At 46.5% G+C, this 24,760-nt stretch overlaps 1 long non-coding RNA gene and 1 pseudogene across 1 annotated transcript in view; one reads left to right on the plus strand and one right to left on the minus strand.

The window, feature by feature from the left end:
• Positions 1–597: 597 nt before the first annotated feature.
• LOC143663451 (uncharacterized) overlaps positions 598–24,760 on the minus strand; it is a 35,283-nt gene continuing 11,120 nt past the window's right edge. The window contains exons 2-3 of the long non-coding RNA XR_013165911.1: positions 2,369–2,567; positions 598–651 (exon numbers count right to left, since the gene is read on the minus strand). This is a non-coding gene — a long non-coding RNA (uncharacterized LOC143663451). The remainder of the gene's footprint in view (positions 652–2,368; positions 2,568–24,760) is intronic.
• Positions 10,636–11,914, plus strand: LOC143663694 (zinc finger and SCAN domain-containing protein 4 pseudogene; annotated as a pseudogene).

Consider the following 24,760-nt stretch of genomic DNA (forward strand, 5'->3'; position numbering starts at 1 on the left):
TCTGTGCTATGGTGGCCTCGCTGAGGCAGAGACCCCACAGCTTCCAAAGACAAAAGTGCTCACAGTGAGGACCCTTACAGAGGAAGTTTGCTGACTCCAGGTCTAAGGTCATGACAGCTCAGTTGCATTCAGAAGGTGCCCCTGGTCTGGCTCTGGACATTGAGCTGAAGCAAACATTTTCCTTCCACATCAGTAAATAGCAATCAGAGGGGACGTCCCTTGGGCCACACCCGCCTCCATCCTTGCTTCCTGTTTGGACACTGTGGTGTGATGAGGTGGCAGGATCTTGAGCAGCCACCGTGAGCCATGAAGAGAGATGTGGTGGAGGCCCTCCAGCTGCAGGATGGGAGAGCAGAGGGACTGGGACCCCGTATCGCGTTCACTAGGCCACCTGACACCGTCTACTGGACTAACTGCGAAAGTCCAAGGAAGGAAACAAGGCATGTGATTTATTACTTTTATCAGGTGATTGTGTTGTTAGTCATTCCCTGTTTCTTAAGGTCCTTTATTTAATGATAATGATTAGAAGGACCATTTACAAGAGTGTGTCATGTGCTATTGGCACAGCAAGCTCTACAGCTTGTCTTGTCTGACTTTCCCAGCAGCCTCCAGGAGGGGCGTGCTTGCTGTTATCCTTATTTCACTGTTAAGCTGAGGTTTGGAGTGATCATGTTGGTCAGTAAACTGAGTGCTGTTGCACACCAGACACCATTTATGATGCATCAGAGGGAGTTGAGCAACGGAGGCAAGACCTATCCCCAGCACAGCTGACATCCTGGTGAGTTGCCCATGTTCACAAAGTTAGAATGCAGTTTATCCCCTCTAATTTAGAGCCAAAGCAGGGTGGAATCCACCCACCCACCCATCCACCCACCCACCCATCCACCCACCCATCCACCCATCCACCCACCCACCCATCCACCCACCCACCCATCCACCCACCCATCCACCCATCCGCCCACCCACCCACCCACCCACCCACCCACCCATCCATCCACCCACCCACCACCCACCCATCCACCCACCCACCCATCCACCCACCCACCCATCCATCCATCCACCCATCCATCCACCCACCCATCCACCCACCCATCCATCCACCCATCCATCCATCCACCCATCCATCCATCCATCCACCCACCCACCCATCCATCCATCCACCCATCCATCCACCCATCCATCCACCCACCCACCCACCCACCCATTCACCCACCCATCCATCCATCCACCCATCCATCCACCCATCCACCCACCCACCCATCCACCCATCCACCCATCCATCCACCCATCCACCCACCCACCCACCCATCCATCCACCCACCCATCCACCCACCCACCCATCCATCCACCCATCCACCCACCCATCCATCCATCCACCCACCCACCCATCCATCCATCCACCCACCCATCTGTCTATCCATCCAGCTATCTGTCCACCCATTCATCCACCCTTCCGTCTATCTGTTCTATCATCCATTCAACCCCAACCACCCTTCCTCACTCATTCAATCATTCACCCATCCATCCACCCATCTATTCACTCGCCCTCCATCCATCTTTCCATCTACCCATCCATCCACCCACCTACCCACCCACCAATTCATGGATTTATTCAACAAAGATGGCCTGAGAGACTGCCGAGGTCCAGGTCCTCTTCTTTTGCTCAGTTGATGCCCACCCTCAGAGTCTCCGTTTGCTGCCCTGTCAGACCACTCAGAGGCCTATGGGGTGGCCTCCCCCTCATGTTGCTGCTGACCTTGGCGACCGTGCTGAGGTCCTGCAGAGCCACTCTGGAAGCCCCTCCTTTCCTGGAGCACTTTTGTCTCCATCCCTTGGAAAAATTTTCAGCATTTGGGGTGGGGGTCCCAGATCCCATCGTGCTTCTGGTAGCTGGGCAAGCCAAGGGAATCACCCCAGTGAGGGAGAGGATGGCATGCCTTCCCTTCCCACTTATTGTTCCATCTGTTGGGGCCTGAAAACTGATCTTCTACAAAGGAGGGCCCAGGCAAACTCAAATGGAAAACAGACCCTGGGCGGCTGGAGAGTGGCCGGCCCAGACAGCCAGGATCAAAGGGAGGCTGGGCTGTCCGCGAGCCCCAGCACGGTGTCTGGTTATCAAATTTGCACTTGACAGTGTCTCTTCTGCTCGCCTTCTGGAAAGGGAGAGGCTGAGCCCAGCTGAGGTTGCCCAGCACAGAGGCTAGCGCTGGTCCAGTCTAGACAGGTTGCTGCCCTTCCTGACCGTGCACCAGCATCACGTGAGGGCCCCCTCGGTTCCCTGCCCGCTCCATGCCTGGCTCTCTGTACTCAGCACACGTCACCTGCCCAGCAGCTTCCCCAAGCAGGTGCTACTTAATACACACCTTACCCGTCAGGAAACAAAGTCACTTGCTCCAGGTCCCACGGCTGGTGTGTGGCAGAGCTGAGATACAAACTGTCCCCTCTGGGTATCTGATGCACCTTCACACTGTGACTTCCTTTCCTCTTGGGGTTGGGGTGGGATTAGAGATGGTGGGGCCTGGGTAACATGCCCAGAGGACCTGGAAGGAATCAGCAGAGTCCACAGCCTGATGGGGAAGATGAACAGGGAATAAAGAAGGAGAAACAGGAGGCCAGATGGATGCACCCCCAGTAGGTCTTCGTGTCAGTTCACTTTTGCTATGTAACAACCACCCCAAACTCAGTGGCATGTGACAATATCCATTCACGACTCGCGCATCTGCGGGGAGCTGGGGGCCGTGGTGAAGACAAAGAGAAGTTGGGACAACTCTCTCTGCTCCGCGAGTGTCTCATCTTGCAGCAGCCAGCCGGGGCTGCGAGCGGAGGCAGAGAGGACGTCAAAACATGAGGCATCTCATCGCTGAGACTCCGCATGGCCACCGTGTCACTTCTGCCTCTTTCTATTGGCCAACGAGGTGATTGAGCCAGAGCCGGAGTGGAAAACCCCTGAGTGATGTGGCGAGGGCGTGGGGTGGGGAGAGCGGGAGCCCCGGTTGCCGCCTATGAGGGTTGCCTTTATCCCCCGGGACAGACGCACCTGGAGTAGTGCAGCCCCCGCCCCACCAGAGCCCACCGTGTCTCCATGAGAGGTGCTCCAATGCCTGCGGCAGACACACCTGGAGTAGTGCAGCCCCCCGCCCCACCAGAGCCCACCGTGTCTCCATGAGAGGTGCTCCAATGCCTGCGGCAGACACGCCTGGAGTAGTGCAGCCCCCCGCCCCACCAGAGCCCACCGTGTCTCCGTGAGAGGTGCTCCAATGCCTGCGGCAGACACACCTGGAGTAGTGCAGCCCCCACCCCACCAGAGCCCACCGTGTCTCCGTGAGAGGTGCTCCAATGCCTGCGGCAGACGCACCTGGGGTAGTGCAGCCCCCCCCGCCCCACCAGAGCCCACCGTGTCTCCATGAGAGGTGCTCCAATGCCTGCGGCAGACACACCTGGAGTAGTGCAGCGCCCCCGCCCCACCAGAGCCCACCGTGTCTCCGTGAGAGGTGCCCCAATGCCTGCCCCTCCATTTCCCTCTTTCCAGGTCATCTACACCCCCAGTGTGTAGACGGGGTGGGCTTTGGTCATTTCTCCCTGGGGCTCTCACAGAGTCACCAGATGGCAGCGTGGTCGGCCCCATGGGTTCCCTGCCTCCCCCCACCGGTGTCCTCTGAGGCCAGCCTGGGGGTGGGGGGCTGGGGGAGCCTTCGCTGGCCGGCTCAGTGATAGCTGCGGCAGCAAGACTAATGCGGTGCCTCCGGCTTCCCCCTTCCCAGAGTCCGTCCTCGTCCATTACCGGCCGAAGGCTCCTGTCATCACACTTTGGGTGCAAACCAGAATCAAATGGTGTGTCCGGGACGGCGCAGACGCTCCATTTCACATTTGCAAAAAATCTGGGCGGGGGCAAAGCTCCTTTCTGTCGACTTAAAAGGGAGAGAGAGGCAGCCAGGAAGGAAAGAAGCTGCGATAATTCCTTAAAACGTTGTTTTTCATTTTCCCCTGCTGGTCCCGTGGGCTCCAAGAGTGATGGGGCGGAATCCCACAAGAAAGACGGCTCTGGCCGGGCCTAAGCGAAGCCACGTGTCTTTGTAGCTCTTCAGATGTCTTGAAATGTTTTTCAAGTGTCTGGGGTCCCCCCAAGTTCTTGAAACCCTTCCCCACTCATTTTGAAGGGAACTTTGTTTCTGAGCTCCGAGGCGGCTTTGGCCTCGGGCCTTTGTTATCACCTTACCTCCCCGAGGACAGGGAGGGTCTGCAGATGAAGCTGGCCCGCACCCCGCAGCTGGGGAGCTATTTCAACCTGAGCCGACCAAGTGTGCTCATGCAGCCTCTCCTGAAGACCCAGGCCTCCGTCCTGTGCCTGACCCCTTTACCATCGTCTTCCTCCTCCCAAACATCCATCTCCCTCTACCTGCCTACCTCCAGGGACAGGCTGCTACCCACTTCTTCAGTCCAATTCCCTCCTCCCTATTGAGTGCAGACTCTCCCACAGGTCTGGTCACTATAGAATATTCCGTTGGCAGCCCAGCCTTACGTAGCTGGTGGATTCTCCTCCACTGGCACTTTTGCTGGTGTTCTGAGGAACTTCCCTTTGACCTCCAGATCTTCTCTCTGCGCTCCCCACCCTGCTTTCTGCCCTAGGAGCTGACCTGTAGGGCCTGCAGAGACTTGGCTCCCCTGCCCTGTGGCTTCCGGGTGGGTTTGGCTAATAGGGAGCCCCAGTGGAGATCAGAGGGAGGGAGAAGAGCCAGACAAGTCCTCAGGGTGCTGGCTCTTCCTTGCCAGGTTGCCCTGAGCAAGAGCGTCCATGACGGAAGGCTGCTCTCCTCCAGGTATCTGCTCTACCAACTCTTCCTCTATTTTGGCTGTAGTAGCTGCTCCCTCTGCTATGTCACATTTCATGGCACAGCTGTTACAAACTCTAGCTCTGAACCATCCCTCGTGGTTACCCTGCACCCATCTTTGCAACTAGACGCCCCTGAGCTGTCCTGTTTTAAGTGTGCCATCTGATCCTGTTGGGACCTTGTGGCACACAAGTCCCCACATAAGGACTTTCTAGAAGGGTGAGCAGAATCCTAGAGTGGCCAGCACTGGGATCCTGGCCCAGCCAGCCACCCTGATGGGGACCACCAGGTGAGTATACCTGTTAGACCCAGGTAGCCGTGGTCAGAGCCTGCTGTGAGATACCCAGCCAGGTGCTCTGTGCCCACTGACAGCTTTCATCCCTGCAGCAAGCCCCTGATGGGCCTCAGTGTTTTCTGAATGAAAAAATAAGAGAATTCATGAAAAGAGGAATTTCCTAATTTTGCCTGGTTACAGCCAAACTGAAAGCAGAGGCTTGACCAAAGTAGACAGTGACACCAGTATATGAGGAAACCCTGGTGGGGAATGGAGGCTGCACTGGAGCAGGAAAGCAGAGACAAAGGAGTACTCTTAGCTCTGTCTCTGCAGCTGTGTGACCTTGGGCAAATGTCTGAACATCTCTGAGTTTTGGCACAACAGTGTGGAAAAGTTCTGTCCAACCTTCTATCTGTACCAGGTTGCTGTGCATGTCAGAAGAGAAAGTGACTTGTCGTTGGTCACTCCCTGTGTAGGAAAATTATTGACATCATTGTTCATGATAATCAGTTGCTAACCTGGAATTCTGGCTCTTCCTAGTCTCCTCAAATTCCATGATGAGCTCGTAGAACACCAGGAGCCTCCCCTCTTGTTTCTATCCATCAACTACCCTGACTTCAGCAGCCCCCTCCACTGTGCTTCTTAAGCCCCCTTAACCTGTAATGAACCATAAACTAACCTAAAACTATGAAACATACATCTGATAAAGAACTTGTTTCCAGAATATACGTGTAAAAGAAAAACTCTGAAAAATCAATACTAAGACAACCTAATTTTAAAAAATAGGCAAGACATTTGAACAGAAGAAGCCATGCAAATGGCGATCGAGCACAGGAAAATAAGCTCAACATCATTTGTCTTTGGGGAAGTGTGAGCTAAAACCTCATGAGCTACCACTCCACACCTACAGGAGTGGCTTAAATTTAAAAAGACTGACAACATCAAGTGTTGGCAAGGACAAGGAACAACTAGAATGCCCATATTGCTGGAGGGATTGTCCACGCTGCAGCCTCTTTGGAAAACAATTTAAACATCTACTCATCATATAGCCCAGAGAAAGCAATTCCATTCTCATTTATTTACACATGAGAAATGAAAACCTATATCCACACAAAGACCTGTTTTTGAATATTCGTAGCAGTGTACTGCGATGGTGACTGGTTAGATTCTTTATTTTTTGTTGTGAAAAATAACATATATACAAAGAAGCAATAAATTTTAAAACACAACACAACGATTAGTTATAGAACAGATTTCAGAGTTTAGCATGGGTTACAGCTCCACAATTTTAGGTGTTTCCTTTTAGCTGCTCAAAGACACCGCATACCAAAAGAAATATCGATATAATGATTCAGCAGTCATACTCATTTGTTAAATTCTATCTTTTCTGTTATAACTGCACTTCTCCTTTGATCTTTCTCCCATTCTTTAGGGATCTTGAACTATGCCCATTCTAAATTTTTCATGTAGGAAAGGGCTGTTGATAATATGGGATGGGGGGATAGAAATAGTTGATGTCTTAGAGAGGCTGGCCCCTCTGGGTTTCAGAACTGGTCTGGTTTAGGAACTATCCGGAGGTTGTAGGTTTCTGAAAAGTAACCATAGTGTGTGGAACCTTTTTAGGATCTCAGATAGAGCCCTAGGTGTTCTTTAGAGTTGGTAGGAATGGTTTTGGTTGTGGTTTGGCAAACCAGGGTAGATAGCAATATCTAACTGAAGCTTGCATAAGAGTAGCCTCCAGAGTAGCCTCTTGACTCTATGTGAACTCTCTCAGCCACTGATACCTCATTTTGTTACCATTCCTTTCCCCTTTTGGTCAGGACGGCATGTTGATCCCACAGTGCCAGGGCCAGGCTCATCCCTGGGGGTTGCAGCCAATGTTGCCAGGGAGAGCTTTCACCCCTGGATGTCATGTCCCACACAGAGGGGAGGGTAATGATTTCATTTGCAGAGCTGGGCCTAGAGAGAGAGTGAGGCCACATCTGAGCAACAACAGCGGCCCTCCAGAAGTAACTCTTAGGCATACCTATAGGTAGGCTAAACTTCTCCGCTATATACATACGCTTCACAAGAGCAAATCTCAAGATCAAGGGCTTGGTCTATTGACTTTGAAGTCCTCAATGTTTGAGATAGTATCAGGGGTTTCCCCAGTGGTAAATTTAATAGTTCTATATTTTTTCTCCCATCCATCAAGTGACTTTGCCAATACTTTTTGATTATCTGCTCAACACACTCTGGGATATCGCCAGCATTACATTAGGCTACACAAAATTACAATCCCTCTCCCCCATTCTGGGCTCCATGTGTTCGAATTTTTTAAATGAGCTCTCCAGACAAGTTGAGTTAGAATATGTGGATTCTTTTATTTTTCATCATTATAAACTCATAGATTGAACATAATTAATGTGCCTCAGCCCACTGCATTATAGCATCCTGGTTGAAGCTCAGATTTTCAAATGACAGTGCAGCCTCTTTCTCTCGTTCCCAGAGTCTTTTTGCTGTGGCACTAGCCATCTCAACACACTCCTTACCTTTGGGTTTGACAGGACGGTTCAGCCTCATGCTGGATGTTTCCCGCCCCAGACTTGTAACCTGCAATGTCCTTGAGGGGTCCTGGTTTGTTTACATGGGAAGTGATATTTCAAGAGATGCTTGGTCACTATTTCTAGGCCACTGCAATATACAGAAGCCAGAAATGCCCTTTCAGTTTAATACAGAATACTTCATGACTTTATACGGTCACTTTGGTTTCAAATCCACAGCTAGAGACTTTTGACTTACTCTCTCATTCTAGTACCTATGTCTCATTTTTCCCAGGCTAAGAATCCTGGTTCTCACCAACATGCCCGTTCTGAACTGAATTTTAAAATTATGCAGAGGGCTCAGAACAACAACTGACATGGTTCACAATGAGATAATTAAAAATGGGCTAAGGCTGTTTTGCAATGTTATTGCACTTTATGGTATTTCCCACATAGGAGTGCAGTGAAATTACTGGGTTTTAAATTGCTTAGAATACTCACTCTCCGTGTTGTTTTGCCACCGATCAGATACATGTTAAGGTTCATTTCATTTCATTTTTTATTTTCGTGATCTAATTTTTAATTCAATTTTTGTAAATATGTGAAGTGAATTAATTTCTTACTATTTCAGTCCAGCTTCGATCCCCGTCCCCTCAGCTCTATTCCCTCCCATACCCTAGAAGTAAACATTTTGCTTTAATTTTATGGCATTTTCATCCTTGTTTGTTTTTCTAAGCTTAGGTAGATTATGAATATATGTGTGTCTGTGTGTTCAGAGCTCTCCTCTGCAGGGCTCTGCATCTCCAGACATCCGTGTCTAGACACTGGCCTTTTGTCGGTGCTCCAAGCATCTCCAAACGTCTGCATCTCTGTCGGCTCGGGGCAGCTGTTCTTCAAGTGTCTACATCTGAGTTTTCTCCAAAATGTTTCTCCTTTAAAGGACTCCAGTAAACGAATCAAGGCCCACCTTGAATGGGTGGAGTCACATCTCCAGCTAATCAAATGGAAAGAATCCAATTGAAGATGTTCACCCTAAAAAAGTACACATTTTTCCTACTTTGATTTTTTCTCTTATCTATATATCCCTGAAATCACCCTTATTATTGGCTCCAGTTTTATCAAATTTTTAACATTTTATATATAATAAATATGTGCATATATATATGACCAGAAATCTTTTATTAAAATAGTGATTCACTCTGTGATTTGTATTATCTGCTCTTTTCCCTTTACATCTTGTTTCCGATGCTCTTGCAGGTGGTTTTGTTGTGCTGTCATTAAATTCTAAAGGTTAGATTCATTCCAAAATCCACTCCGCTCCCTTATTTTTGGCTATTAACCATTGGATCCCCACTAAAAGTGATACTGAAGTTAACTTTGCACCTCTTCTCCCCTCTCCTCTCTCACTTCCCCCAAATCTAAATCAGAATAATTTCCTCTTACTTCCTGTGAATATCTGTGGAGCAGTCAGCAGCTCTGCCTACTTCCCCCAGGCTCTCTATTTCCATTTTCAATGACTGCACCTACTTATACAGTCAGATCATACGGTCGCCATAGACTCTGTCGTCTTCTTTATGCTCATCATTTAATCTCAGTGCCAAATAATTTAATTCATGGGAAACTTAAAGGAGAGAGCTCAACGCAGCACAGCCCAAGCAGCTCAGCCCACCTCATCTCAGCACTCACAGCTCAGCCCAGGCCTTTGGAGATGCAGAAATGAATCACCCCGGGGAAAGTTGTTGGAACCCAGAGGCCTGGAGAGAAGGCCAGCAGAGATCGCCCTGTGCCTTCCCACATGAGAAAGAACCTCAGATGAAAGTTAGCTGCCTTCCCTCTGAAGAACTATATGTTTTTAACAAAATAAATTCCCTTTTATTAAAAGCTAATCCGCCTCTGGTGTGTTGCATTCCAGCAGCTTTGTTAGAATAGAACATAAGTGAATTGCTCCTTTGGTCTAGATGCCCAAAGAACTTTGTTTTCTTTCAAGTCTAGTATTTATAGAAGGTTATGTCTCAGTGTTAATTATCCTGATTCAACTTTCCAAGGAAAATGACATATGTTTTCAACGTAATTTCTTTTTAATTTCAGAAAAGTTTCCTTGACATAGTTTTAGTATTTGTTTTGTTCCATTGTGATGGTTTTATACTTTTGGGACTGTTATTAAGGGTATGTTGAATCTCATCTGTTACTTTCCCTCAAATTGTATTTATCTCTTTCTTCATGACATTTGATTTCTAAAAGTTTTCTTTTTTTATCTTCTATTTCTCTGAAGCCATTGTACATTGTTTTAATTTGTTCATGGTTTCCTTCTAGTATAATCTTCATTTGTGAAATTTTTGTTCCTAATTTTTCCTTGTGCCTATCACCTCTGAGTTTTTCTAATTCTGATTTCTGTTGTTGATCTTTGCCTCTTCTGCCACTGTGTTAATTTCTTTTAGCTTGTTTGTAAATACTGTGCTTACATATTTTTATTGGATTTTTTGCTTTCACTGTATATGGAGATATTCTGTTCCCTATTCTCCCTTTCCATGTTAGCTTTACATGGAATTTTGCTACGATCTTTTTCTGTCGTTCACTTTCATGTGGATTAAGTATATCAGAATTACGTTGACTCCTCTGATTTGAACTGAGCTACAGAAACAGAGCTGAAATGTTACTATGTCTGGTTATGGACCAGACCCTCAGATGCAGGCCACTGTGCTCAGAGGCTGTACAACAAGGTCTCGGACACCTCGAGCTGCTACCGGGTGAAGCTGCTGATTCAATCAGTGGACAAGGGTCTTCTGACTACATCTTTAAATCAATCACTCAGTCCCTGACCCCACAAAAGGGAGGAGCTGTGAGAAGGTGTATCAGAAGAACCCTTGCAGAAATGAAGCCATACTCCTTGACCAGCATTCAGCCTGGGATCACTCAGCTTGGACTGTTAACCCAGGAAGAGAGCCTGAGGATCTAACTCAGCAGAGCCTGAATGCTCAAGGTTGAGTCTCTCTGAGAAATCGTGCTAAGCATGGCTTTGGATCTCAGAACCTCCTTTCAACGTGACCCAGCCAGGAGTGATCCTGGGTCAGACAAGCCAGAGTTTGAACCCACCCGAGGACCTGGTGTCCAGGAGGGAGAGGCAACCTCTAAGTTCCAGCTAAGGGCCCTCAACTCATCTTATATCAAACCAACAATGGCTCATTGTAGCCTGAAAAACACAGCAAGGAAGAAATGATCTCTCAGTTGGTCCTGGAGCAGTTTGCACTGAATGGACATTGCAGAAACAAGTCCACTTTGATAGAAATGGGACTCAAGTGGAAGAAACCTGGAGAAACTCACAGAAGATCTCACCAGTAACGGCATGAAGTCACCTGGCCTTGTCCATGTTCACAGGCAGGGACAGGAAGCCCTCTTCTCGGAGAATATGCCATTAAGAGAAGTGGTTTTTCATCTCATGGACCAAATGCCAGTAGGAACCTCAAGAGAGAGCATGAGGACAGCCTTCCAGGGTCTCTAAGATATTTCTCTTCAAAGAGGACAAGGAGATGACCATAAAAAAGGCAGCAGCAACATTTCTATGAAAACCATTAAAGTAAATGACAGTATTATTAGTCAAAGAAATAGAGTATCTTTCCTAACTATCATTCAGGGAGATAGTAGCCATCAGCCTGAAGAGGGGAGTGTTTCTTGGGAGAATGTTCAGAACCTCAGGAGATCAGGCTTGGCTTCTCCAGATTCCAGGAAGAATTCCTGGGAGGACTCTCTTATCAGAATGTCCCTATGAGGGTGGAACCACAGTTTCTCCCCAGGCCAGAGCAAGCCACCCCTGAGTCTGTCACTACTGACCAAAGCAATGACGGAAAAACCAGGTGTGAGGTAACCAAGAAAGAGTCCACGGTCCTCCCAAATCATACAGATGTGAGGGCTGTCTCAGGATCTTTAGATATTTGTCTCGGCTGGATGCCGACCAGAGAAAATGCAGGAACGAGAAACCGTTTGTTTGTGCTGAGCGTCACAAAGGTTTCTTCCAGACATCAGAGCTACACATGCACAGAAGATGCAGGCAGCGGAGAAGCCCCTCAAGCACAGCATGTGTGCACAGTCCTCCAGCCCCCAAACCAACCTGCGGGCCCATATGAGAATCCGCACCAGAGAGAAGCCCCGTGTGTGCTCCCTTTGCTAGAAAAGCTACCCACCAGTCGTCCACCTGCCACTGCCACAGGCAGACCCACCAGAGAATTAACCTCAAAGGCAATGCTGCCCCCTCAGAAGCTTCCTCAGCTGCTGGTCTTGGTGACTATCTTTGAGTGAAATAATGAAGGAGAAGTCAGTATACCTGCCTAGGTCACTGCCTGCCTACCTCCCTCATGCTCCCTCAGGTCATGAATACTTCCTGCCTTACACGATGTTCATTTGCATACCTGTTTGTTTCCTCCATGAGATGGTGAGCTCCTTAGAAGTCAGGTCTAATTTACTTCTTTATTTTCCACACTGCCTAAGATTGCACCTGCCACTGGTGAATGTTAGCACATGAGTGTTGGGAAAGTAAAGTAAACAGTTATAAATATGATTGGATGAGGCCAGAGGCCTGGAAAACCTAAAGGACTGCTTTGGACAGTGATTGAATCAACCTTATAGCCCTCGTAGTGAGGGTGGTGCCTGGTTGGTTGTGTAGCATGCATGAGACCAGCACCAGGGACAGCTCCCAATGCCGTCACGCCCAAGGATTCTCCCATCAGCCCTCCTCCAAGATGGATGTGGCTGGCTTTAAGGAGCTCAGATGGGGAAGGCCCTTCCAGGTTCCCACTGTATCATGTTTCACTCAGAGTCCCAAGGGTATCAGATGGTAGCTCTCCCTTCCCCAAGAAGATGTGGGAATCAATGGGCAAAGCCTGGATCCCTCATGCTGTCCTGTGGTAGGAGAAGAAATGGGATGGGAGACATTTGATGAAACTGAGAGTGGCAGTGCAGAGGGGATTGCTAAGGTCATTTTACTGAGGTGGCAACTGAGGGGCAGGCCCAAAAAGCAGGGGCTCCCCCACCATGAGAGAAGAGCTGGTCTGGCAGGTGAGGGGAGAAGCTGTGACCTTTAGGACTAACCACAAGAAAATTACATCATGTCCAATGACTCAAAGCTCCACCCATGAGTCTGGGAGGCCAGGCAATCCCGAGACCTTCCTGAACTGGGATATGTCAGGTTTGCCTGCTCTCTTCATCTGACCTGTCCATCTCCAGAGGTGGATAGATGTCCTGAGGCTGGGCGAGAGCTGGGACCTTGATTCCTGACTCCAAGGTGATGGGCAGGAGAAGTGATCCTTCTGCTTTTTCAGAGGAGAGGATCTGAAACCCCAGGCCTGATCAAGGAGCTGGGTTGTGTCCAGACACCCCCACACCCCCTCGCGGAGCTGGGACCACTCAATTACAGGGTAATAATCATTCCCACGTGACCCGGTTGTCTCGGGCCTCCAGGAGGCTGTGCTCAGGGCTGAGACTCACGACTTTCAGTCCTCCCTCCCCAAAGACCAGCAGTGAAAACAGGTCCCCTGACCCCCATGCCCCAAAGCGTGAGCTTGTTCCCCCCATGCCCCTGAGCCCCCATGCAGGAACGTACCCCCACCTGGCTGGAGCCTCAGGGTATCCATGGGGGGTGGTGAAGGGGAGGATCCGGGGGGCACGTTCCCTCTGTTGTCCCCTGACTGTCATGCTGCACCCTCTCTTCCCAGAAAATGTTCTAAATTTAGGCAAATATGTTTTTCTTTCTGATGAGAAAGATGACGCCAGTAACCAGAAGAGCCCAGAGAGTTGGGTGAAGTGCATGGCAGGTGCATCCAAGCGAGCGCGGGGGCTGCTAAGTGCTTCCGTGTCACCCACACAATCAATGTGATGGGATGTTCCTGGAACAGGGGGCTCAGTGTTCTTTTAAACAAGCATGCTCTCTCACTTTCCACCATGAGTATCGGCTGAGGGGGGGAGGCCGGCTGCCACCCGCTCCCTACGTGGGAGGTATCAGTGGGGGGCCCCAAATGACCCAGCCCAGCCTCAGGCCGAGGAGGAGGCCACCTCCAACTATGTGCCTGGCAGCAACTCGGCAGATGCTGGAGAGCTGCTGGGCTGGGTCAAATGGGCCCCCCCAATTCATGTCCACCCAGAGCCTCCGATGTGACCCCATTTGGAAATTGGGTCTTTGCAGATGCGACTGAGAGGAGGATCTCGAGATGAAATCTTCTTGGAGCAGGATGGGCCCTACAGCCAATGACCCTTAGAAGAGGAGGGACACAGAGGTGCAGACACACAGGGAGGGACCACGTGACAGCAGGGACACCGTAGTGGGATGCAGCCACTCAAGGGGACCCAGAAGCTGGAAGGGGCGGGAAGGGTCCACCACTAGAGCCCCCCAAGGGAGCGTGGCCCTGCCAGCTCCTGGAGCTCAGACTTCTGGCCTCTGAAAGGATAGGAGGGAGTGCATTTCCATGGTGTCAGGCCCCCCAGTTAGTGGTGATTGCTTATAGCAGCTCCGGGGCACCCAGGCAGCTGGGAGAGCACCTAGCTGGCAGGTGGGTGATCAGCTTCCTGTTCAGCATCTGTTACTCCCCCGTGAGGCAGGTGGGCTGAGGGGTAGCTGGGGGTGGGGGTGGGGTGCTATGCAATTCTGCAGGGGAGGGGCTGGCATTAGACTCACCCCGAGGCTCCTGTGCATGAATTGCTGGGTCTGCGCCCAGAATTTCTGATCCGGTGGGTCTAAGATAAGCTGGAGAATTTTCATTTCCCACAAGTTCCCAGGTAATACTGAGGCACTGCTTCAGGGACCATGCTGATTGGTCCCCACCCACAGGGCCTTTTCCATGCTAATGCAGCCCACCCCCCATCCCACCCCCCACCCTCTTGCCCCAGCTGCAGGGAGCATTGGCTGCTAATGGTCCACAGCCACGCTCTTCTCTGGAAACCCACCCTCAGCTGGCCCCAGTCACCTGGCTGGAGATGCCGAAGCCCACCCGCCCAGCCTCTGCAGCCCCCTTCCCTTTGGGACAGCCCACTGCCACGACAAACACCCAGCACCCAGCCTCAAGGGACACAGCTTGGTGGTGCCATCTCTACTTCCTCCCGAGAACCTGCCCCAATAAGCCACTTGCACAAGAATCCCCATCTCAGACTCTGCTTCCAAAGAGGTAACACAGTGTCACTCCTTCACCTATTCATTTGTTCCTTCAACAAGTAGTGGGCTGGGTGGGCCACGTGCTGTGTAAGCACTGGTCATCTACAAAGGTGGCCTGCCCTCACAGGATTTGAGGATAATCACAGGAAAAAGGAAACTCTTAACTGCCACACATGGGTCCCCAGGGCCTGGGGAGCAGCTAGCTGGGAAGACTGTCAGTGCCACCAAGAGGCCATGGCACGTGAGCTCGGAGAAGTGGCGCTGGGACTGCAAAGCGAGGAGCTCTGGGCACTGTCAGGACAACTTCAGGAAGCCTGCCTTGGGGGATGAAGAAATTAGAGGCAGTCAGCACAGGCACCTCTTCAATGGAGTTGCAGTAAGAGCAGAGAAATGGGGCTAGAGTTGGAGGGCAGCAGGTGGGAGGAGAAGCAGCATGCCTGGTCACTGGCAGGAAGGGTCCAGCAGAGGCCAGCTGAGTCAGACTGAGGGCAGCCTGGGGATGTGCAGTCAGGTGGTTTTGAAAATGACCTTCCCTCCTGGCACTTGGGACATCCAATGACCCAGTCCCCCCTCCTGAGTCTGTGCCTCTTCTCCAGCTGGGGGTTTAGCCGAGAGTGTTCTGGAGACTCCACTGCACAAACTGATCAAGTTGCTTTGGCTCACTAAGTAAATTCAGCCCTTCTAGTTTTAGGGTAGTGAAACTTGTCTGAATGATACCATCACAATGGATATATAACATGCATTTGTCAAAACCCATGGCACTGAACCACCCAGGGAGTGAACCCTTTGTCATCAATGGACTTTGTATCATCATGTTACAAAAATGTATCGATCGGGTCATTGATTGTAACAGATGTACCCCACTTAGGCAATGCTAGTATTAAAAGGCACCCAAATTGGAAAGGAAAAGGTAAAACTTTCCCTATGTACAGGTGATGTGACCCTAAATATAGGAAATTCTGAAAAACCCACAACAAAGCTACTAGAGCTAATAAATGAGTTCGTCAAGCAGAGTACAAGGCCAGCATGCAAAAATCAGTGGTGTTTCTACTCACCAGTGATGAACAATCTGAAAACAAAATCAAGAAAAAATATTACATTTATAATAGCAACTAAATAATCAAATGTCTAGAAATAAATTTAAACGGGGATGTAGAGGACTTTTCCAAAGAAAATCACAGGACATTGCTAAAAAAAATGAAAAAAAGACCTAAATAAATCGAAGGACATTCTGTATCAATGGATTGAAAGAAATGAAATGTTGCTAAGATGCCAATTCTTACCAGAGCAATTGATAGATACAATGCAATTCCAACCAAAATTCTAACAGAATTTTGCAATACTTGCAGAAATGGAAAAGCCAATCATCAAATTCATATGGGAGGATAAGGGGCTCCAAATAGCTAAAACCATCTTGAAAAAGAACAAAGTTGGAGGATTCACACTTACTAATGTTACACTTTATTACAAAGCCACAGTAATCAAAACAGCATGGTGCTGGCACAAGGAAAGACATATTGACTAGTCGAATCAAATGGAGAGCTCAGAAATGAACGCTTACATTCACGGATGGCCAACTGGATTTTTACGAGGATGCCAAGTCCACTTGCTTTACTTCCCCAGCCGCGACACACAATGGGTTGGGGTGCAGTTTGGAGCCTTTGTGAAGTGAACCAAAATTAAAGCATCAGCAAGGTGAAGCTTTCTCCCCAGAGTGTGGGGTTCCAGGGTTAGCTGCCTGGGCTCTTTGGTCCATGGCTTCTCCATCACAGGGTAACGAACATCTCGGTGTCTTCTCTTTCTTACAGGTTTTGTTGACTTACAGATTCTGCTGCTCACTGTGGTTTCTCTCTGTGTGTCCAAGTGCCTTTGTTTATAAGGACTTCAGCTTTATTGGGTTTAGGTCCACCCTGATTCATTTTGGACCCACCTTAACTAATAGTATCTTCAGTGGCCCTATTTACAAATAGGTTCACACCCATAGGGCCAGAGGTTGGGACCTGAACATGCCTTTTGTGTGTGTGTGTGGGGGGGCAGGATTCAATCCTCAACACCACTCAATGGGGAAAGAGTAGTCCCTACAACAAATGTTGCTGGGAAAAATGGAGAGCCACATGCAATAGAATGGAAGTGAATCCCTACCTCACACCATCTACAAAAATTAACACAGAACAGATCAAAGATCTAAACGTAAGAGCTCAAACAATAAAACTCCTAGAAGAAAACAGAGAAACAGCTTCAGGGCCTTACACTAGGCAATGGTTTCTTAGACTTTATACCAAAAGCACAAACAAAAGAAAAAGATAAATAGGGCTTCATCTAAATTAAAAAATTTTATGCACCAGAGAACATTATCAAGAAAGTGAAAAGACAATCACCTGAATGGGAGAAAATATTTGGAAACCACATAAATGATAAATGCTTAATATCCAGAGTATATGAAGAATTGCTACAACTCAATAACAAAAGGACAATGAGCAAATGTGTTAGACATTTCTCTAAAGTAAATATACAAATGGGCAATAAGCACATGAAAAAATGCTTAATATCATTAGCCATTAAAGAAAGGCAAATCAAAACCACAATGGAATGCCATTTCACTTCCATTAGCATGGCCACTTTTTTTTTTTTTTTTTTTACCTTTTTTGTTGTATAATATAACATATATGCACAGCAAAGAAAGAAAAAAGCATTAGCTTTCAAGGCACTCTTTAACAAGTAGTTACAGGACAGTTCCCAGAGTTTGTCATAGGCTACCACACCATCATCTCAGATTTTTCATTCTAGCCGCGCCAGAGCATTAGGGGCTAGAAGGAATATTTTTTCATCATAACAATTGACTTTTTTTTCTTTTTTTGTGAAAAAATATGATATATACAAAGAAGCAATAAATTTCAAAGTACAGCACAACAATTAGTTGTAGAACAGATTTCAGAGTTTGGTATGGGTTACAGTTCCATTATTTTAGATATTTACTTCTAGCTGCTTTAAGATACTGGAAACTAAAAAAAAAATTAATATAATGATTGTGCAATCATACTTGTTTGCTAAACCTACGTTTTCTGTCTCCACCATCACCTTGGATTTTTCTCCCACACTTTAGGGGTATTTGGACTATGGCCATTCTAATTTTTCATGTTGGAAGGGGCTGTCACTAATATGGGGCAGGGAGATGGAACTATCTGGTGTTCTGGAGAGGCTGGGCCCTCTAGGTTTCAGGACTTATCTGGCCCAGGGACCCATCTGGAGGTTGTAGGTTTCTGGAAAGTTACTCTAGTGCATGGAACTGTTGCGGAATCTTATGTATTACCCTAGGTGTTCTTTAGGATTGGCTGGAATGGTCCTGGTTGGGGGTTGGCAACTTATAATAGGTAGCAATGTCTAACTGAAGCTTGTGTAAGAGTGACCTCCAGAGTAGAATGGCCACTTTTTTTTCTTTTTTAAAAAGGAAAATAACAAGTGCTGACAAGAATGTGGAGAAATAGGAACCTGCAAACAATGTTGACAGGAATGTAAAATGGTGGTTGGTTGCTATGGTAAACAGTTTGGCTATTTCTCAGAAAGTTAAGTATAGAATTACCACATGACATGGCAATCTCACTTTCAGACATATCCCCCCAAAAAAGGAATGCAGGGACTCATACATTCGAACACCAATGTTCATCATCGTCATTTGCCTTATTTACACTGGGCAAAATGTAGAAGCAACCCAATCTCCATTAACAGATGGATAAACACTATATTTTATACACATAAAATGAAATATTATTAAGCCATAAAAAGGAACGAAGTTTTGAAAAGCGTGACAACAAGGATGAACCTTGATGCCTTATGTGGAGTGAGATAAGCCAGACACAAAAGGACAAATCCTGTATGATCTCACTTATCTGAAATAATTAGAATAAGCAACTTCATAGAGTCAGAAACTAGAATACAGGTTACCAGGGACTGGGGTGAGGGTGGGGATGGGAGTTAACGCTCGACTGGCACAGAGTTTCTGTTCGGCGATGGAAACCTTTTGGTAATGGATGGGGGTGATGGTGGCACACACCATGAAAATGATTAATACCTCTGGATTGTGTCATTGAAAGTGGTGCAAATGGGAAAATTAAGGTTGTATATATATGTGACCAGAATAACTTTTTTTTTAAGCCATAGAACTGGCTAACGGGTTCATCATCCTAAGGCAAACTGTGGACTATGGTTACCAATATCATTATCATAATATCATTTTATCAATTGTAAGAAAGCTACCACACTAATGCAAAATGCTAATAATAGAGAAAACTGTGTGCCTGGGGTTGGGTGTATGAGAACTTTGTACTTTCTGCATGATTTCTCTCTAAACCTACAACTTCTCTAATAAAGTATTTTTTAAAAATCTGGCATCTGCATGCCTCTCGCCACCTCCACGGCTCCACCCTGAGCTAAACCACCACTGTCCTTCCGTGGGGTCACTCCGAGTGTCTTGATTGGTCTCCCTGCCTTACCATCGCCCCTGGAATATGTTCTCAAAACAGCAACTGGCATAGTCCTTTTAAAACCGATAGCTCATCTCTTTTCTCTGCTCCAACGTCACCGGTGTTGCCTTGTCTCCCTGAAAGGAAAGCCGGAGTCATTGCAATGTCTTAAAATATTATCCCCCATCTAGCTCCCTGTTAGCTCTGCCTTCTCATCTGAACCAGCCACTCTGACCTCCTTCCTGTTCCCTGAGCACCCCAGACACAGCTCACCCCAGGCCCTTTGCAGTGTCTGTCCTCCTTGCTTGGAATACTCATCTCTCAGATATCTGCATAGCTCACTCCTTCACCTCCCTCAAATGACCCTTCTCTGTGAGGCCTGCCCTGGCATGGAGTTCAAATTTACCCCTCCTCTGTACATCTGAGCTTCTTGATGCTGCAGTAAACTGTCACTTGCCCATAACACTTAAAATTTCTGATATGCTATTTGGGTTGCTTATTGATGTTTGTCTCTCCCACTGAACTGTAAGCTCAATCGAGGACAAGAATTTTTGCCTGTTTTTTTTTTTTTCAAGAATGTATCCCCAGCATCTATCACAGCACCTGTGAGGGAGTGGGTTCTGGGTGCTCTGAAATCTAGAGATGAGTAAAGGAAGGGCAGAGGGCAAAGGTGTCTGAGAAGACGCAGCCAAGGAAATGGGTGGAATGCAAGGAGGGTGTGACCCTTTCACCCACTCAACCCGGGCCAGGACCTCGAGCAACAATGGGCCGCCAGGTCCCAGTGTGTCACGTCCTGATGAAGCAGAGTTTCTCTAAGGCTGGGTGCTAAACTTGAGTGTGCACTGGAGTGGCCCAAGGGCTTGGCAAAACCCAGACTGCAGACAGGCCCGCTCCTAGAGACTGGGTCAGTGGGCCTGGTGTGCGGGTGTGAATTTCTGGCTCAGTCCAGGGTGATTCTGACAAGGTGTATAGGTGGCCGTGGGATTTCTGGGCATGAGGCTATGTGCCTCGCCAACTGCACTCAGCGTTGCTTTCCAAAGTCATTCTATCAACTTACATTCCATCGGCCGAGTGTCATAAAGTTCCGCAGATGCATGGATCTGTTTTGGACAGTATATTCCATGTAATTATCTACATCTAGCCTCACACAAACTTCACACTGTCGTCATAGCGATGGCCTTTTAGGAAGCCTCTGTACATAGTTAGGTGAGTTCCCCAAACCCTACCTTGTTCTTCTTCGTGTCTCAGCTCGTCATCTTGGCCTTTTGCTGCTCCATTTAAATTTTAGAATTAGCTTGCCAAGCCTTACTAAAAAGAAATCTGCTGGGATTTGGCTGAGATTGTATTGAATGTATACACTGATGTGGGAGTAACTGACCACTTTATGATCGTGATCTTCTCATAAAGATATCTCTCCTTAGATCTCTTCTGCTTCCTTTCAGTAATTTTTAAAAATAATTCCCCCCAATGCTCCTGCACACTTTTGTTAGATATATTCCTGAACGCTTAATTTTTCTAGCTATTGTAAATGATGTTTTAATTGCATTTTCTGTTATTGCCACATAAATGCATATGACTTTAGTTTATCAATGTTCTATCTAGAAATTTGCTGAGTCCTCTCATTAATTCTAATAGATTCTTTGTAGATTACTTTGTGTGTCCTACGTAGATAAACATTCCACAGGAAAATAATGATAGCTCTTTTTCTTCCTTTGCAATTGCCAAACAGCTCCTTTCTTTCTCTTGTCTTATTGCACTGGTTAGCATCTTCAGTAAAGGTGAATGGAAGCTGAGATAATGGGGATCCTGCTTTGTATCTGATTTTAAAGGGGTTGTTTTTAGTGTTTCATCTTTGAATGTCCCGTTTGTAAAAGGATTTCTTTGTTTAGCTTTTGTGTTTGCCTTCATTTTGTAGATATTCTTCATCAGATTGCAAAAGTTCCATTCTAACTCTAGTAGCTAATATAGTTTTTAAAAACATGAATGGATTTTAATCATTAATTTTGTAAAGTATTTCTTAATATCTATTAATATAATCATATAATTTTTCTAATTTTATCTGTTAATGTGATGAATTATATCAACAACGTTTCTAATGTTGCATTATTAGAATGGACCCCAACTGTGATACTGTGAAGCTAGATGTACCCCAGGAAAAAAATGTTCTTAAATCTAATGTATTCCTGTGGGTGTAAACCCATTTAAATAGGACCTTTGAATGAAGTTACTTCCATAATCTAACCAAGATGGATCTTAGGCCTATTATTTGAGTCCTTTATAAAAGAATGAAATTCAGACACACAGAAAGAAAGCCAAGGAGTTAAGAAGCTGAAAGCAATAAAATCCAGAAGAAATGGGAGAGACCAGCAGACTCTGCCGTATCCCTTGCCCTGTGGCAGAGGAGCCGAGGATGACCTGGTCTTCAGGAAGAAAGCATCACCTTAATGGTGCCTTGATTTGGACGTTTTATCAGCCTCAAAACTGTAGGCTAATAAATCCCCATTGTTTAAGTCAAACCATTTCATGGTATTTGCTTGGAACAGCCTAGGAAACAGAAACACCAACCCACATTACCTGCTGACTTTCATGCATTGTGGAATTTGGCTTGATTGTTTTGTTTTTGTTCTTTTTTTTGGATTGTTGTATCTAGGTTCATGAGTGGTGTTGCCAGAACTGATCTAATTTTTGTATCAAAAAATCCCTGGCTTAGTTAACCAGGCTGCTATGAAACATACCCCATGATGGGTGGTTTGAACAAGAAGATTTTACCGGCTCGTGGTTTTAGAGGCCAGAAGTCCATAATTGTTGGCTGATGCAATTATGATATTTTTGTCTCCTTGCTCTATCAATTACTACAAATTCTATGTTAAAATAGCCCTCAATGCTGAGGATTTGTCCAGTTTTCTTTGTGGCTCTCCTTGCAGTCTGATGAAGTTTGCTTTACATATTTCAAGGTTATTAGGTATAAACAAGTTTAGAATTGCAGTCAAATTGAAATGTTTATCTCAGCGACTTTATCTGTAGTAACGGTTTTCTGGTTTTTTTTTTGCATGGGCAGCACCGGGAATCAAACTCATGTCTCTGGCGCAGCAGGCGAGCACTCTGCTTGCTGAGCCACTGTGGCCTGCCCTGTAGGAATGGTTTTCATTGTCTATTTAGTTGATATTATTGCCATATCTGCATTTTTATTAATATTTTCATGTACATTTTTCCTTCCATTTTTTTCTCTGTCCTCATAAGTGTGTCTTTCATAAACTGAATGCATTTAGATTTTCAAACTCCATTTCATCTTTATCTCTCAGTTTGGCGTTTTTACCTTGCCTAATCTATTTAAATTAGTGTCCTACCTGCCTCACTTCTAATGAATGTCTGAGTATATATGCACATATGAATGTAGTATTGCATGTCATGCATGTGTGTTGCATGTGCATATATATGTATGTGTATGCATTGCAGTACATATATAAATGTATGTACATACCTGTGTGCACTCATGCCCTATGCGTGTGTGGTGGGTATGCAGCATGATGCATATATATGTGTACATGTGCATTCATGTAGTGTGTGTGTGTGTATCATGCAAATACATATGTAGTATGCATGTACTGCCTTCCCCCTCTACCCTGACTGGATGCGAGCTCCCTGAGGGCAGGGATTTTTGCCTGTGTGGTTTAATGCTGTATTCCTAGTACCTACATCAGTGCCCCTCATGAAATGAGAACTCAATAGAGACTTGCTGAGTCGTGAACCAGAGGCTGTATCTATTTGCATTCATGGGGGTTACTGATACATATAACCAACATATATAAACATTGACTTTCTGTGTGTACTGCTTTTACTCAGTCATTTTTTCTTAATTTTTTGCCTTCTTTTGGATTAAAATTTTTCCTGCAATGACTTTTCCCCTATGCTATTTCCACCCTTGTTAGTACGTGCTCAAGAAATTTCATATGCCTATTTGACCTAACAAAATCTAATATTTAATGAATGCTTTTCACTTCCTCCAGACTCATTTGCACCTGACGTCTACCATTTTAGTTCTTGAGCTTTTGTTCTTACACAACAGAGACTGTTATCTGTGGGCACGCTGATGTTTAAATTCACTTGTGCACATGCAGTGTCCCTCAGTCAGCTTTGCCTTTTCACATCCAGCCTTCTTCCGGCGTCACTCTACTTCTGTCGGGAGCATCGGTTTAGAATTCCCTTTGGTAAATGTCCATTGGTAAATAGTATTCTCCATCTCTCTCAGAAACCTGAAAATCTCTTTCACTTCTTAGAGTGTTGTTTGAGGTTGACAGGCATTTCCTCTTTGGAAATGATTTTTCGCTCTGACACCAGCCTGCTGCTGGCCGTGCTAGAATTCCCACGGCTTCTTCCCCTCTCCCCACTGGTTCCTGCCAAGAGCAACCCTGTGCGTTTTGCACTCTGCACTCTCACTGTCATGGGTCCAGGGCCGGATTTAACTTTACTTGTCCTTCTTGGGTTTTGTGCGGCTCCTTGAATTTGAAGATTAGAATATTTTAGAAGTTCTGGAAAGTTCTCAACTTAGATCTCTTCAAATATTTCCTCTTCCTCATTCTCTCTCTTCTCTCTTTCTAGACTCTGACCGTAGTTCTGTCACCATCTTTTTGTGTGACAGTCTGGGTGATTTCTTCTTGACTATTTGCCTTTCACTCATTCTTCAGCTGTACCAACTCTGCTGGTTGATTGTTTTCCCAACTCCAACATTTGCATTTTCATTTCTAGAATTCAATTTAGTTTTCTCAAAACAGGCCTGTCAATTTTGATAGTTTCCTCTCTTTGGTCAAATTCTGACATCAGTTTAATTTCTTAAAAAGCATTAAACATTTATTTTGTGTTCTTTATCTAATGACCCTGTTGTTGCATTCCTCGTGGGGCTAGTTCTGCAGCGTTTTTTTTTTCCTTTCTATTTTTCTCACTCTTTGTCTATTGATTTTTAATTCAAAGTTTATGTAATTGGACGTTACTGCAAAGCACTTTTCTGTGGCCTGTGCTCACCTCCACCTGTACCTGGGATCCTACGACCACCTAAGCCTAATTTTTACCTTACTCTTCTTTTTTTAAGGAGGACTTGTTCCTCTCAGCGCCCTTTGCAGGACCAGGGCCTTGCCAGGTGCTGTCTTAGGAAGGTAAGCATCTTTGTCCCAACCTAAGACCTGGCTGGGCCTTGCTTCCATGGGGCCCTTTAAAGCTCAGCTCCAGGACACTGGAGGTTGGCAGCGTGTCCAGGGGTAACCCTGCCTTTTGCACTTGCTCACTTGCCTGGCTTTGCAATTTCTTATCATTTCCAGCCAGCAAGCGTTTCTCATTCACTTCTGCTATTTCAGATATGCATTTGAAAAGATTTTATATGAAAGGCGTATTTATTGTTCTGAACTGGGATGCCTTCTCTGAGCATCTAGATTGTCACATTGCCAGAAACAGAAGGTAGAAATTGAATCACAAAGAAAGGAAAATCCATATATTGCCCCAACAGCAAGCATCCATTGAGCACCTACTATATACAGGACACTGTGCCA

This window comes from Tamandua tetradactyla, chromosome 19 (genome assembly GCF_023851605.1).
Source record: "Tamandua tetradactyla isolate mTamTet1 chromosome 19, mTamTet1.pri, whole genome shotgun sequence".
Taxonomy (NCBI): domain Eukaryota; kingdom Metazoa; phylum Chordata; class Mammalia; order Pilosa; family Myrmecophagidae; genus Tamandua; species Tamandua tetradactyla.